This window comes from Peromyscus leucopus, chromosome 6 (assembly GCF_004664715.2).
Source record: "Peromyscus leucopus breed LL Stock chromosome 6, UCI_PerLeu_2.1, whole genome shotgun sequence".
Lineage (NCBI taxonomy): Eukaryota > Metazoa > Chordata > Mammalia > Rodentia > Cricetidae > Peromyscus > Peromyscus leucopus.
The window spans coordinates 72,381,377-72,398,258 of NC_051068.1; the positions used below are offsets into that span (position 1 = coordinate 72,381,377).

The window sequence follows — 16,882 nt, forward strand, 5'->3', positions numbered from 1 at the left end:
TTGGTTGGTCTCAAATTCACAGCAACCCTCCTTCTTTGGCCTCTTGAGTGCAGAGGTTGTAGGTACAAGCCATGGCACCCAGCTAGGAGTGCTTTTAATTTGGTCCTTTGAAACAGAGACCATACCTCAAGCAGCAAGGTGTTCTTCTGCAAGCATTTCTTATCCATGTCTTCACTGATGGATCCCAACTACCTGGAACCATGTCTAGTTCACGGTTGCTGCTCAACACATGGGAAGACTGCACGTTTAGAGGTGGCCTCATGAAGGGACAGGGTTTATTAAGGCAGGTGACAGGAACGTGGCTCTTATGGAACCAGATGACAAGATCTTTAGGATAGAGGTAAACCACTGTTCAGTTCCTTTTCACAGGTCTTCTTCCTTCCTACTTTTTCCAACTAACAGACTCTGTTGACTTTTTTCTACCTCATAATTTCTGCTTCTTCATAAACCTGTTCTTACCATATTGTTCTCCTTTCTCACAGATTTGATTTGCTTCCACCCTCTAAGGCCCTACTCAGCTGCATGGCATCCTTTCAGCTCCCCTTCCACAGACGAGTGCTGCTGTATATCTTGTCTCCTAATCCATGTCCCGGAAGGACAGAATCAAAGATGAAGCTCGTCTTTTGCATCTGAGGTTGGTTTTTGGAGAGGCAGCCCTCAGGTTACAGTCCAGTTCCTGGTCCAGTCAAGAGCCATCCCCGGGTAAAGATCAACCTAGCTCAGCTGCTCAGAGCAGGGGGCTGTGGGTGGGGCGGTTTCCCCTCAAAGAGGAAGTTGGGTGTGGCGGGTACTTTGTTGACATATCCAATATAGGAGTGCCCCTAGCAGCCCATCTCTCATCTTTGACAGAGATAACTGTGGGTTTGAACCTCTCACCAGACATTCCCAGAGAAAGCACAGCCGGATGCACTCTGAGCTTTGTGAGTTTGGATTCTCCATCATCAGTTCCTTTCAGTGTTCCTCCTGGGACTGCTCTGATTCTTCAACCTGTACCTGTGTGGAGTCTCTCTTCTGTGTAGGTGAGTTGGCTGCTAACTGGACTGCCTGACTCTTGGGGAAAAGGGAGTGCTTGGATTCAAACTTAGTTCTGGGTCATTCTTTCACCTTGGAAGCCAATGACCTCACCCCCTGCCCCTTCCCATCTACTTCCATCCACTCTGCTCCAGGTTGTCATCCACCTCAGAACACCTTCCCTTCCCAGGCCCTCCAATGTTCTTCTTAGGGAGTGGCATTAAGAAGTAGTGACTTCAGGACAAGCAATTTTAGAGGAATGGTTGGGGCTGTGACCAGACAGAACCCACTTGAGGTAGTGGCTATAGTAAGTGAAAGACTTCTAAAACAGCTATAGTCAAGAATTTTGTTGTTTTGTTAAGTAATTTTGCTTCTGATTATTTAATACATGATTTTATACACTGTTTCAAAGAAAAATATGAATGACAAATTCATTTTTTAAAGATTTATTTTATTTTTACTTATGTGTACTTATGTGCGTCTGTGTGGGGGTTTATGCACATGAGTGAAGGTTTCTGTGGAGACCAGAAGAGGGCATCAGATTCCCTGAAGCTGGAGTTACAGACAGATGTGTACCACCTGATATGGGTGCTGGGAACCAAACTCAGGTACCCTGCAAGTTTGTTATCTTACATGCTGATCCATCTCTCCAGTCTCTAACGATTTATTTTTATTTTCTTAAATTGTATGTATGTGCACATGTCTGTGTGAGAATATGCCACTTATGTGTGGGTGCATGCCAAGGCCAGAAGAAGACATTAGATTCCTCAGAAGAGGAGTTACAGATGGCTGTGAGCCCACCGATGTGGTGCTGGTAATGGACCTTGGGTCCTTGGAAAGAGTAGGCAGTGCTCTTAACCACTGAGCAAACTCTGCAGCCCAATGTTTGTTTATTTATTTATTTACAGCAAATTTATAATGTCTCATTAAGGTACTAGCTAAATGATCATGATAGTTTCTAATCTTTGAGCACCTATCAAATAGAAGATCTATGCTAAGAACTTTGTAAAATTTCTACTTCTCATGCAATAGTAAGTTCTAGCTGAGCAGAATCTTGACTAATATATTCGTCATGCAGAGAAGGTCAACGTCCCTTTTCCTTGGCCACCCATGGGTACTCATTGGTTTACAAGGGACTGGAATTTTGCTGGGGGAAAATTCTAGATCTTTGCTTCACTAGGGTTTTAGTCAGGAATAGACGAACAGAAACGTGTGAGATGTCCAAGACAGACAGATGACTGGCAGATAGAGGGGACCCAGCAGAAGACACAGTCTGGAGAATAGAATCTCAATGGCAAGGTTAGTCTTTAGCCTTAGACCATTTAGCCAGTCCATGTCATGAGTAAGCCCTGGCCTAGTATGTATCTTCTCAGAGAGAAAGAAAAACATACCTCTATATAATATGAACCATTTTCTGCAAGTCTGTAATACTCTAGGGCCAGCCACCCAAAGAGTACCTGAACACAACATGAGGAAGAGAGCTTTCCACTACCTGCTTTAAAAGAGGATGCTGGCAGGCATCCCACAGGCTGCCATGGCCCTTGGTACCTATAGAACCAATACCATGGGCCAGCTACGATGGCAGGAAGAGCTTTCTTACAACTTGCAGCAAGGTCCTAGCAATTGTTTCATTTAGTTTTGTAGTAACACTTCACCGTGAGCATCCATGCTGAACGCATGGACTGTCTTACTTCCTGTTTTTCACAGGCGTCGTTGACAGGGGTAGCCACACAGGGCTCCCCACTCATGCACCGATCTGGGTTTCTAACTCATAGCAGAGCTGTCATCGTGGGTCCAGCCAGGCCCACCAACCGTGAAGGTGATAGCAATGGGTTTAGAACACAGGGCTGGCCACACAACACGCAGGTATTCTCAAGGGGACCTCCCTGTCACCCTCGTACCTCCCACCTTAACTTTCCATAGCACTCGCAGCCATCTTGTGTTCTTCAGCCCTTCTGATATCGTGGTTTTTATTCTTTTTCTTTTACATTTTTTTTGTTGTATTTTTTTTTGTACATGTGTGCATGTGCATGCCAAGGTACACTTTTGAGGTGGTCAGAGGAAAACCTTCAGGAATCCCTTCTCTCCTTCTACCATATGGGGCCCAGGGATGGAACTCAGATTGTCGGGCTTGGCGGCAGGCATTTTTACTGCTAAAGCCATCTCCCCAGGCCATTTGTCTTAGTCAGGGTCACTATTGCAATGATGAAACATCATGACCAAAGAAACCTGGGGAGGAAAGGGTTTATTCAGCCTATGCTTCCACATCACGGTCATCACTGAAGGAAGTCAGGACGGGAACTCAAACAGGGCAGGATCCTGGAGGCGGGAGCTGATGCAGAGGCCATGGAGGGGTGCTGCTTACTGGCTTGCTTCCCATGGCTTGCTCAGCCTGCTTTCTTATAGACTCCAGGACTGCCAGCCCAGGGATGGCCCCACCCACAGTGGGCTGGGCCCTCCCCTATCCATCACTAATTAAGAAAATGTCCTACAGGCTTGCCTACAGCCCATTCGTACAGAGGCATTTTCTCAGTTGAGGCTCCCTCCTCTCTGAAGACTCTAGCCTGTGTCAAGTTGACATTAAAACTAGCCAGGGCGCTGCTGTTGTTCTTTTTCTTATCTTACAATATAAACACTATAGGAGAACTATCCTGGCCTGTTTATCTCTGTGTGCCCTGGATCAGTAGCTGGTACAGAATTGTTCAATATACATTAAGTTAATCCACTCTGTGTGTTTTCTAGAAACATTTGGGGAAAGATAAAAACTATCAAAAATTTTAATTACAGACTAGGGAAACCTAGGATTTTTCTTTGTGTTGTAGTAACCCTAAAACGGAAGGACTCTGATATGCTTATTTTTTACACAAGGAAACTGAGGGATTAGAGTAAAAGCAAGTTGTCCCTGGCCCTATAGATATTAAAGAGACCACTAGTAAAACTGGTGTAAGAAACTGTAGAGTGTATTTCTACAGTGGAGGCAGGAGCCAGGGGAAGCCTTAACTATCGTGGCTTAAAACAGGGGGGAGATAGCAAAGCACAATGGTGCACACACTGTAACCTCGGCGTTTGGGATGCTGAGACCGGAAGATCATGAACTTGAGGCCAGCCTGGGCAACATAGTGAGATCTCGTTTCAGAAAACAAAAGAAGAGCTCTGTTTATGGTGCCTCCCAGGCAGTCTGCCATGTCGAGATGAAGCAGAATCTCTCCTTCCCATCCACTGGCTGTCAGAAACTCACTGGAGTGGGTGATGAACACAAACATTTTATTTTACCTGAGAATCGAATGGCCACAGAAGTAGCCGCTGATGCCCTGGGTGAAGAGTGGAAAGGTCACGTGGTCCAATAACATGGAGTGGTGGGAATAACAAACAAGGTTTTCCCATGAAGCAAGTGTCTTGACTCAGGGCTGAATACGCACCTGCTGTCGAATCAGGGGCATTCTTGTCATAGACCAAGGAGAACTGGAGAAAGGAAGTGTAAGACTGTGTTTATGGATGCATTGTGAATGTCAGCCCGAGTGCCCTCAACTTGGCTATAGTACAAAAAGGAGAGAAGGATAGTCCTGAACTGACAGAGACTACTGTGTGCCTCCGCAGTTGGGGACCAAGAGAGCTAGCAGAATCTGAAGGCTTTTCAGTCTCTCTAGAGAAGATGAGGTCCACCAATATGCTGTCAGAAAGCCCCTAAACAGAGGTCAGAAGCCCAGGACCAAAGCACGTAAGATTCAGCGTCCTGTTGCTCTGTGTGTCCCGCAACACAATTGCAGGCATACATACTACCCTGAAGAAACAACACACCAAGAAAAAGGAGGAGGCTGCAGAATGTGCTAAACACTTAGCCAAGAGAATAAGGAAGCCAAAGAAAAATGCCAGGAGCAGATTGTGGAGAGATGTAGCCTGTCCTTTCTGAGAACTTCCACTTCTGAGTGGGTGGTGGGGGTGGGGGGTGCAGGGGGTGGGGGGTTAGGGGGGAGGCTTTTAGGAGTAACAAATAAAGCCAGGCGGTGGTGGCACACACCTTTAATCCCAGCACTCAGGACACAGACACTGAGTTTGAGGCCAGCCTGGTCTACAGAGTGAGTTCCAAGATAGCCAGGGCTACACAGGGAAACCCTGTCTAGGAGGACGAGTAACAAATAAATGATCAGGACTTGGAGAGAGAGACAGAGACAGAGACAGAGACAGACAGAGAGAGACAGACAGAGAGAGACAGAGAGAGAGAGGACTATGATGGTAGAGAAATATAACAAGACAAATATAAAAAGAAAAGAAGATGGGGCTGGGGAAATGGCTAATCAGGTAAAGTACTTGCCTTGTAAGCACGAGGAACTGAGTTCAAATACCCAGGGCCTGCATAAACTGGGCACTGAGCATATACCTGTACTGTACAGTGTTACAGCACTGTAGCACTGAGCATATACCTGTAATCCTAGCGCTCCTACAACAGCAAACAAAGAAACCCTGCCTCTCCCAAAATAAGTTGGAAGGCAAGGACCAATGCTGGGTGCTGTCCTAAGAACTCTGCACATACACGCTGTCAATATGCACCCACACTCACACACATATGCACTTATACACATGTAGACATATGCACACATCATGCAAACACACACAAAAGAAAAATAAATAACCATGAACACTGATGAAAATTGTGAGAGCTAGAACTAAAAATATTGAACTTTTTAAGAGAAGAAGTCCATATAATCAAATGAGAAACAAAGAGAGTTCTCAAACACAGGAAACTAAGTAAACAGAAGGCTGGCTTGTTGAAAACCAAGGCAAAATAGGCAAATCCTTGCAGCTTTTAGCAAATCTGTTGTCTTAGTTTGAGTTTCTATTGCTGTGAGGAGACCATGGCAACTCTTATAAAGGACACATTTAACTGAGGGGGTATGCTTATAGTTTCAGAGGTTCAGTCCATCATCATCACGCTGAAGAGCATGCGGCATGCAGGCAGACATGGTGGTGGAGTAGTTGAGAATCTTACATCTTATTGGCAACAGGAAGTCGTTGAGACACTGGACAGTATCCTGAGCATAGGAAACCTCAAAACCCACCCCCACAGTGACACACTTCCTCCAACTAGGCCATACCCACTCCAACAAAGGCATACCTTCTAATGGTGCCCCTCTCTGTGAGATTATGGGGGCCAATTACATTCAAATCACCACGTTCTACTCCCTGGCCCCCATAAGCTTGTAAGAATATCATAACACAAAATGCATTTAGTCCAACTTCAAAAGTCCCATTGTAGTTGAAATTTTCTTTGGGCCACCAACCAGCTCCCAAATAAAGACACGGAGACTTTTATTATTAATTACGAATGCTCAGCCTTAGCTTAGGCTTGTCCCACTAGCTCTTTTAATCTAATTTTACCTGCTTCTATTCATCATTTGGTGTCAGGGCTTTTTTTTTATCTTTCTTTAATTCTGTATGTCCTACTTTCTTGCTTCCTCCGTGTCTGTCTGTCTGGCCCCCGATGTCTCCCTGTTGTCTCCTTTTCTTTCTTCCTCCCTTCTCAAGCCTAAATTCCTCCTCCTCCTTACTCTCCCTGCCTGCAAGTCCTGCCTATGCCTCCTCCCTTGCAATTGGCCATTCAGCTTTTTATTTGGCCAATCAGGTGCCTTAGGTAGGCAAGGTAAAACAGCAACGTACCTTTACATGATTATGTAACACATTTTCACACACTTAAATATTCTGCAACACCCAATTGTCTATCACAGCCACAACAATGCTTAAAAGTCCAAAGTTCAAAGTCTCTTCTGAGATTCATGCAATCTCTTAACTGTAATCCCTTGTAAAATAAAAAAAAAAGCAGATCACATATTTCCAATATATAATAACACAGGATATACATTGCCATTCCAAGTGCAGGGAGGAGAGAACAGCAAGAAAATACTGGACCAGAGCAAGACCAAAAACCACCTGGGCAAACTACAAACTCCGCATCTCCGTGTCTGATGTCAAAACGCTGTTCAGCTCTCCAACTCTGTTCAGCTTTGTTGTCCACAGCACACGTCTTTCTCTTGGTCTGGTTCCACTCCTTTAGCAGCTCTCCTCAGCAAGTATCCCATGACTCTGACATTGCTAACATCTTGGGTTCTCCACGGCAGTCCAGGCTTTAACTTCACAGCTTCACGCAGTGGCCTCGATTTGGCCTCCATTTAGGGACATCCTGACACATGCCTGGCTTTAGTGACTTTCTTTAGGCTCAGAGGCAAATTCCATAACCCCTTTTTTCTATCCTTAACTCTAAAGCCAGAACTACGTGGCTGAAGCTGACAGGTCCTGCTGCTTACTGGGGCTGGAACATGGCCCCTCATTCAATTACATCTTCACTGGCTTTCTGTCCTTCACTGCCTAAACTGGCTGTCTTGAAACTTGCTCTGTAGATCAGACTGGCCTCAACTCAGAGACCACCAGCCTCTGTCTTCCTAGTGCTGGTATTAAAGTGTGCCCCCCCCAACACCCAGCTCTAAGCTTTTCTTTAATTCCTTTTCACAAGTTGGAAACTTAGTGGGTGAGATCTTGCCCTGAGGTCACCACTCCCTGTGGTATTGTGTTCCCCAAAATATTGTGCATGTTAATAAACTTATCTGAGGTCAGAGACAGAGCAGCCACAATATTAAACATAGAGGATAGGCAGTGGTAGCACATGCCTTTAATCCCAGCATTCCAGAGGCAGAAATCCATGTGTTCAAGGATACAGCCAGGCATGGTGACCCATCACGCCTTTAATCCCAGAAAGCAAGCCTTTAATCCCAGGGAGTGGTGGTAGAAAGCAGAAAGGTATATAAGGACCAGAAACTAGAAGCATTTGGCTGGTTAAGCATTTGGCCTGGTTAAGCATTCAGGCTTTTGAGCAGCAGTTCAGCTGAGACCCATTCTGGATGAGGACTCAGAGGCCTCCAGTCTGAGGAAGCAAGACCAGCTGAGGATCCAGTGAGGTGAGGTAGCTGTGGCTTGTTCTGGCTCTCTGATCTTCCAGTGTTCACCCCAATAACTGGCCTCAGGTTTGATTTTATTAATAAGAACTTTTAAGATTCCTGCTACAACTCCCTTTATTCCATTTCTTAATCTGTTTATCTCCTTGAACACAGAACTTAGCTCCATTCTACTTTCTGGTGCTCTTGTTCTCAAATATTTTCCTTGCTCAACTTGCTCCTTTTCATTATAAATCTTCATCAGGGTTAACACTAAACCACATAACAGAGTCTATACTAGACTGTTTTGAGATTTCTTCTGCCAATGGAATTAACCCAAAACTCTTCTTTTTAGCCTCAAGCAGACTCTTAGAAGAAGGGCAAAAAGCAGCCACTTTCTTCACTAAAATATCACAAGAACAATCTCTAGGCAACATACTGGAATTCTTCTCTGCAACCTCTTGGGTTAGCCACCCCCCATAGTTCAAATCACCCTCAGCACCGCTGTCTTCCATGCTCCTACTAGTATGGCCCATTAAACAGCGCTTAAATCATTCCACTTCTTTCCAAATCCAAAGTACCAAAGTCCAAATTCCTCCAAACAAAAACATAGTCAGCCTTTTGACAGCAATATCCCAGTCCTTGGTACCAACTTCTGTTTTAGTTAGGGTTTTTAATGCTGTGAAGAGACCATGGCAACTCTTATAAAGGAAACATTTAATTGAGTGTTTTGAGATATTTGATTACACTGTGTAAAGATGTGTCACTGTGATTGGTTTAGTAAAAGCTAAATGGCCAATAGCTAAAAAAGAGCTATAGGTGGGACTTTCTGAACAGAGAGAGCTCTGGGAAGAAGAAAGGGGGAGCTGCCAGCCTGATGCAGAGGAAGCAGGACATGCGGGAGGAAAAGTAAAAGCCACCAGCCATGTGGCAGCACATAGATTAATAGAAATGGGTTAAGTTATAAGAGCTAGCTAGAAACCAGACTAGGCTAAAGCTGAGCTTTCATAATTAATAAGAAGTTTGTGTGTCATTATTTGGGAGCTAGTTGATGGGACAGAGAAAGACTCATTACAACTGAGGGGGCTCACTTACAGTTCAGAGGTTCAGTCCCTTATCATCATGGCAGGGAACATGACTGCATGCGGACAGACGTGGTGCTGAAGTAGCAGCTGAGAGTCCCACATCTTGCAGGCAACAGGAAGTCAACTGAGGCACTGGACAATATCCTGGGCATAGGAAACCTCAAAACTTGCTCCCTCAGTGACACACTTCCTCCAACCACTCCCACAAAGGCATATCTTCTAATAGTGCCACTCTCTGTGAGATTATGGGAGTCAATTACATTTAAACTACCACATGCATAATACATTTATGCCAATATTGGATTCATGATTTGATCTTAACTGCAAAACATGATAATAAAAGGTCTTGTGGCAAAAAAGGGCCAATGGTGAATCGTAATACGGAGAGGATTCTGAGCATGGAGTTTGAAGAACAAGTAAAGGAGGCATGCAAAGCCCGGGGAAGGGGAGTGTCAACTCGAGGCTGTTGATGAGCATGTTTCTGGGCAATATAAGGATCCTGGAATCAGGCCTATGCTGAGGGGAAAGGAATTGTTGGGTCCTGCAAGGAAATCTGGCTCCCCTGTGTCCTTCACTGTCCATCAGCTGCCGGGGCAGGCAGTGCTGCAGCCTTCTCAGGGTCACTGGGAGAGTGGACAGATGATGACCCAGATCAGAGGACCAGCTGGGGGCGGGGGTCATGCAGATGCAGTGAGAGGTAGGGAAGGAAACAGGACAGGTGCGTGCCAAGAGCCTCCGGAGGCTTGTCCACCCTGAGTCGTACAGACTACAGGGATGTGTGGCAATGTAACTGTCCATTCAATCAATATTTACTGAATGCTCTTTATACCCCAGGCAGTGTGCCAGGCTTTGGGCTAGGCGCTGGCAATGAAAATAACAAACTGTTTCCTGATTTCTCCCCTAGAGAAGGAATTAGAGATGTGGCTTTCATTGGCCCAGGCCTGACCAGCACTGTGTCTGTGAAAGGCGGGCTTCTGCTTGGACAGTAGGGTTAGGTTGGGGCCGAAAGGCTTAGGCAACCTTAACAATACTTGGGATATTTGTGTTTCGTGTGTTTGTGTGTGTGTGTGTGTGTGTGTGTGTGTGTGCGTGCGCGCGCGTGCGTGCGTGTGTGTACACCTCTGGAGGCCAGGAGTCTTCCTCAATTGCTTACCACTGTATTCTTTAAGGTAGAGTGTCTCACTGACTTGGAAAGCGTGCTGATTCAGCTAGACTGACTGGCTTGTAAGCCCGGAGAAATCCCTGCCTCTTCTTCTCCAGGGCTAGGATTTCAGTGGCATCCCAGCTCAGTTTCTTCCTGGGGTTCTGGGCATCAAACTGCGGCCCTCATATTTGCACAGTAACCGCTTTGGCAACTAAGCCATCTCCCTGGCTATGATGTTTATTTTCTATTCTCAACTTAGCATCATTTATAGTTGATAAGTTTATCTGGTTTGTGACTTTTTTATAAATATTTCCTAGGAATGCAATTATGACATGGGGTGATGTAGAAACCTGATTTGCGGCCCTCAAAGTAACAGTGTGTCCAGATGGCTGGATTTAAGAAGTGCCTTCCTTTCAAGCCACTCAGGAGAAGCGGCAAGTGGGTGAAGGAAGAGATGGCCCACTGCCACATTGTCCCATAGTCACAGTGGGAAGCCGCTCTGCAGTAGGAGGACTCTGCACTATTGCCCGGGAGGGGTCAGGAGACAGCAGAGTCTGCAGGGAGGATCCCACCCCTGACCCTCTAAGGTGCAATGCTTAGCAGCCATCTAAATCAAAAGTGCATTTCCTTTCTGGGTCAGGGCGCATGGCCCACTGGTCAAGGCCACTTGCAGGCCATGGGATCACCCCTGCTCTCCCTGGCAAAAGGCTCCTCTCCGTGACTGGAGGTGAATCTAGGAAGCAGAGCTGATGTCATCGACAGTCCCGGGCCCTTGGCTTACTACATGGAGCTGCAATGAATCCTCTAAGGAGCCTTTGCTGCCAGGAAATTGTTTTTCTTAGCAACAGCTTGCAGTAGGTAAGAGTCAATCACCTGCAGTCTCTTCAGTACCTTCCAATGCAACTCCAGTTATTCTGATTCAAACAATGTTACACCAGCAGAAAGAACAGGAGAATGAATGGTACCTGGAAGAAGAAGAAAAATTCACCTTTAAACACAACTAAGTTTGCCTTTATGATGACAAAGACTGTTTCTAGTTAGGAAAACGTCAACCTCTGCCTTAACATCAACTATGTGGATTCCAGGAGATGGAAGCTTTTCGGAACCATTTAAAAACTTTCCCGATCTGTTCCCTCCATTCAGTCTCAGTCCTACACCCATTGAGAATTCACAGAATCTCAACACAGTACCCGTGTGAGCCAGTGTCAACACTTAGGAACTGCTTCCTGTACGCCAGACATTTTGTAATTCCTTTATGTGCGTTAACCCCTCCACATTCAACCAAGTCTATGAAGCAGCTGTTATCACCGTCTCCATTTCACAGGGGTGGACACTGAGACCACAGGTTGTCTAAAGACTTAGAGGTAACAAATGACCATCAGGATTCACGTCCAGGCGCCGAGACTCCAGAGCTCGGGTTTGCAGGCACTCACTGCAGGCTATCCCCTGGCGTGGTGATCTTGGTTCACATTCTCAGAGCAAATGGTTTACTAAAACAGCACTTAGGTCTGTTTACGTGTTTGGCACCCCTCTATTGGATGATTATGTATTGCCACTGGAAGTTGTTAGGTTTGTTTCTGAAACTGACAAGCTTAGTTTTAAAAAGGATTCGTCTCTCTCTGCTCCTTGTTCCCGCCAGCTGCAGTTGTTTGGACAGTACCCTCTTCGGAGCAAAAGGGAAGCAGGGCTCTGTTCATAAGACGCGCTGGTAGGCAGCTCATCATTCAAGAACTTGGCTTTTCTATTTTAGTTAAAAATAGTGATATGTGTGTGTGTCTGCACATGTGTGCATATCCATGGACATCTTTGTATAGATGCCAGCTGAGCCCAGATGAGAATCCCAGATCCCCTGCCGCTGGGGCTGCAAGCGGTTGTGTGGTGTCTGACATGGGTACTGGTGTGAAAACTTGGGTCCTCTTCATGAGTCACGAGTGCTCTTAGCTACTGAGTCATGTTGTTGGTTGTTTTTACTCTTTTACCCTTTGGGGGGCACTCAGCTCCCAAATAAACCACACGTGGAGGCTTATTATTACTTATGAATGCCCGGCCTTAACGTGGCTTATTTCTAGCCAGCTTTTCTTAATTTACCCTGTCTACCATTTGCCTCTGGGCTTTTGCTTTTCTCTTACTTCTATATATATTACTTCCACTCTTATCCATGGCTGGGTGTGTGGCTGTGTGGCTGTGTGGCTGTGTGGCTGGCTGTGTGGCTGTGTGGCTGTGTGGCTGGCTGTGTGGCTGTGTGGTTGTGTGGCTGTGTGGCTGGCTGTGTGACTGTGTGGCTCTGTGGCTGGCTGTGTGGCTATGTGGCTGTATGGCTGTGTGACTGTGTGGCTGTGTGGCTGGCTGGCTGGCTGTGTGTATGGGTGGCTGTGTGAATGGGTGGCTGGCCCCTGGCATCCTCTTCCTTCCTCTCTCATTCCTTGATCCTCTTCTCTCTTTTTCTCCTTCTATTTATTCTCTCTGCCCACCGGCCCCACCTATCCTTTCTCCTGCCTTGCTATTGGCCATTCAGCTCTTTATTAGACCAATCTGGTGTTTTAGACAGGCACAGTAACACAGCTTCACAGAGTTAAACAAATGCAGCATAAAGGAATGCAACACATCTTTGCATCATTAAACAAATATTCCACAGCATAAACAAATGTGACACACCTTAAAATAGTCATCCACAACAGAGCCATCTCTCCAGTGCCCAGAACTCGTATGTAGCAAGTGTGAATTGCCATAGTGCAAAGGCAGCACACAGCCTCTGCCATGAGTAGTCCACACTGATACAGAAAATATCAAAAACGTATCTTTCCTTTTCCTTTCCTGTTGTTTTTAAATTCGATACACAGTTCCCTTTATTCCCCCAAGGACTGATGAAACAGCGGCCCTTTCACAATCAATATCACTAGGCGGAACCAGACTAAAGAAGTGGGTAGGAGAACATTAAGACAGTAACAGGACATGGTGGACACGCCTCTAATCCCAGCACTAGGGAAGGAGGAGGAAGAATGAGAAATTCAAGGCCAGTTTCTCTGTACAGTGGGTTTGGGACTAGCCTAGGTTACATGATACCTTGCCTTAAACATGTGCGAGCTCACACACACACACACACACACACACGTGTATGCACACACACACACACACGCACACATGCACGCTCACACACACACACACCCGCCGCCCACACCACACCGCATACACACACGCACACACACATACACACACGCACACACACGCACACTCACACGCGCGTGCGCGCACACACACACTCACACACATACATACACACACACACACACACACACACACACACGCGCACACACTCATTAATTTGTGATGCTTTACCACCCTTCCTTTAGTGACTCTTTGGCCATTTGACCCCACTTGTGCTCGGTCTAAAAGTGGAAAGAGAAACTCATTTCATTGTTATATTTTGCCACTGTGCTCCATTTCTGTGAGGCTGGTGATCACACCTGGGCTTTCTTGCCTGCTAGGCAAGCACCCCATCAACAGAGCTCATGAACACTTTCTTGTAATCTTTAGCTTTCAGCAACGAGGAAAGAAGCACTACGCGTCAGCCTACAGGTGGAGAATTTTCCCGGGAATATTATTTTGGTTTTCCTTATGAGATCACAGAGAAGCTAGAATGACATTGTGTTAAGTTTCAGACAGCTGTGCCTGGTTAGAATTTTGTTGTGAGTTTTAGAACATACTATTGTACCATAGTGTCCTAGTTAGGAAACTCTTGATCCTTAATTATTGATCTTTTAAAATATATTTGTTCCATTTTACATCTTGTGTTCGAGCGTGTCAGTGGTAGGCAGTGAGTGTGTATATATTTTTATGTTTTTTTTTTTTTTTTTTTTTTTTTTTTTTTTTTTTTTGTGTGTGTGTGTGTCTGTCTGTCTGTCTGTCTGTCTGTCTGTGTCTGTGTGTAGGGGTCAGAGGACAACTTGTGGGAGTGGGTTCTCTCCTTCCACCATGTGGGTTCCTGGAATAGAACTTAAGTGGTCAGGCTTGGCAGCAGGGGTCTTTCCCCACTGATCCAGCCCCCACCCCCAGAATCAGTGACCTTATACCCAGTATTTCTTTCTTTTCTATTATTTTGTTTTGAGAGTCATATGTTACTCGGGCCTCAAATTCATGGTGTACCCAAGGATAACCTTGAACTCTTCCCCAAGATCTGTGACTACAGGCTTGTGGCCTTCAGGCCCAGTCCCACATTTCTTGAACATGCAGTTTAGTAAGTGAGCACTAGGTGCTCTGAATGGGATTAGAGGTAACCGAACATGTAACAGCCATGACTCACCCTTTTCTCCAGTCCAGGATGCTGAAAAGGTGGAGGGAGCTGTCTCCGTAAGAAGGACCCCTACACTACTCTTGTTTATCTAGGTGATATTCTACACTCTCCAAAGTGAGAGCCACCTCTGACACAGAGATGAGGCCCCGCTAAATCAAAGAGACCCGAGAGAGGAGACAGGAGAGGGGGTGTGTGGAGTGGAGTGGGTGGGGGTCACCTCCTCCACAGACATGAACAGGCCTCCCTCCCTCTTGATTTCAAGGAAGTTCATCCCAGTTGAATTGTCTCCAGATCACTGGCTGCTTTACAAGCCATTCTGGAGAATTATACCCTGGCACAAAATTAGCAGCTTTGTTTTTCAGTAAAAAGAAACCCAGCAGCATAGTTTATTATGAAACTATGGTCCAAGTGAGACTTTTCTTTCTTTATTTTTTTTTTTTTTTTTTGAGTAAATATAGAACTCTTATTAAGAAACTAGACGATTAGCCATGTAAATTCAGTAATGGAGAGTGAATGGTATTTCTTAAGAAAAAGCAAATAAATTATGACATTTTAAAAGTTAAAAAGGTCACGTGGTGGTGGGGGCAAGGCACGCCTTTAATCCCAACACTCCGGAGGCAGAGGCAGTTGGATTTTTGTGAGTTCGAGGCCAGCCTGGGCTACAGAGTGAGTTCCAGGACAGCCAAGGCTACATAACGAGACTGCTCACCTCCGGCAAAAAAAGGGGGAAAATTTTTTCCTTACTTTTGTGCTTGTGCTGTGTGTGTGTGTGTGTGTGTGTGTGTGTGTTTGTGTGTATGTGCGCGCGTGCACGCATGCATGTGGCTATGAAAACCAGAAAAGAGTGCCAGTTTCCTTGGTGCCGGTGTTACAGGCGTCTATGTGCTGCCCAGTAGAGGTAGTAGGAAATAAATTCTGGTACCCTACAAGAGTGGCAATGGCTCTTAAACACTAAGCCAGAGCTCCAGTCCCTTGTTTATTTTTGGGACAAGTCTCACATAACCTAAGCTGTCCTTGAACTCACTACATAACTGAGGATGGCCTTAACTTTGCGATCCTCCTGCCTTCGCTCTGAGTGCTGTGATTACAGGTGTGTGCAGTCATACCTGGCTTGCATGGTGTGAAGGTTTGAAGCCAGGGCAAGCATTGTACCAAGTGGGCCACCCTACCCACAAATGATGATTCCCTGCTGTGTGTGTGTGTGTGTGTGTGTTTCATTAATATAAAAGCCAAATACCTCAGAGTTAAGAGAAATATTTGCCTCTTATTGGCCACAGTGGTAGCTCTGAAGTGAGATTTTTATATTGTAGTAGCCAGGCCAGTAATACACTGATGATATAGAAATGTAAGAGCATATTCTACTAAATCAATTGAAGGGAGAAAAATCTATGAGCTGAAGTTTATGTACTGGAAGAGCTGGTAAAGACAGAAGTAAGCTCAGGTGGACACAACCGCTGGCTTTCTCTCAAGCCCCTTACTAACCCGGGTGTTCTCAAAATGTATCAGCTTTACAACCTGCAACCTCACAGCAACAGTAACCAAAGTTCTCTTTGTTTCCTTTAAGAAGGAAGACGTCTCAGAGGACACAGCTCTTTATCCAACAGCAGAAAGAGCCCATCCTTTGCTGTCTGATTAGTTAGGGTTGTTGCCCACCATTCAGGGGATAGTTCATGGCCGTGGTTCTCAACCTTCCTAATGCTGCGACCCTTCAATACAATTTCTCATGTTGTGATGACCCCCCAACCATAAAATTATTTTTGTTGCTACTTCATAACTGTAATTTTGCTACTGTTATGACTCGTAATGTAAATAGCTGTGTTTTCTGATGGTGTTGGGTGAATGACCCCTGGAAGGGGTCGAGAGCCACAGGTTGAGAACCATTGGTTTATGCAATGTTTTTTGTCAACCTGTGTTTCATGGTACACTAATTTCTTGACACCTCTCTCAACGGTCATTTGTATTGCCAAATATTGACTGCAAACTTAAAAAAAAAAAAATAGGGAACCTCCCTTCTACAATCACAGAATGTCAGAGCAAAAGAGAACTGAAAGATGACTTTGTATGGGCCACCATTTTATAGATGAAGAAGAGAAGCTCAGAGTAATGCCCTGATGTCTCAGGGAGCAGGGGCCGAGCGGCCTGGAGTGCTCTCTCCTCCCTCAGCCCCACGCTCAGCCTCAACAGTGCAAGGTCTGCTTCTCGATGGCGAAGGAGTGTGTGAGGCGCTGGAGAGCTAGAAATGAAAGTCACACAACACTTGACACCGAAAAACTCCGAATCCAGAAGAGAAAGTGGATGTGAACACCACCCTTCAAGCTGCTGCTGGTCTCTGTGCAGCGCTGGTGAAATGATTTCCCTAAAAACACCATCACCGTTTATCAGCCCTGGCCTAAAACCCATCAGTGGCCCCAGGAAGCCTATAGCAAAC

General features: G+C 45.6%; 1 long non-coding RNA gene across 2 annotated transcripts in view; it reads left to right on the forward strand.

Annotated features, from left to right (window-relative positions):
• Positions 1-808: 808 nt before the first annotated feature.
• The window catches only part of LOC119088203, a 30,865-nt gene continuing 14,791 nt past the window's right edge, over positions 809-16,882 (forward strand). For both annotated transcript variants that reach the window (XR_005091811.1, XR_005091812.1), the window contains exon 1: positions 809-1,019. This is a non-coding gene — a long non-coding RNA (uncharacterized LOC119088203). The remainder of the gene's footprint in view (positions 1,020-16,882) is intronic.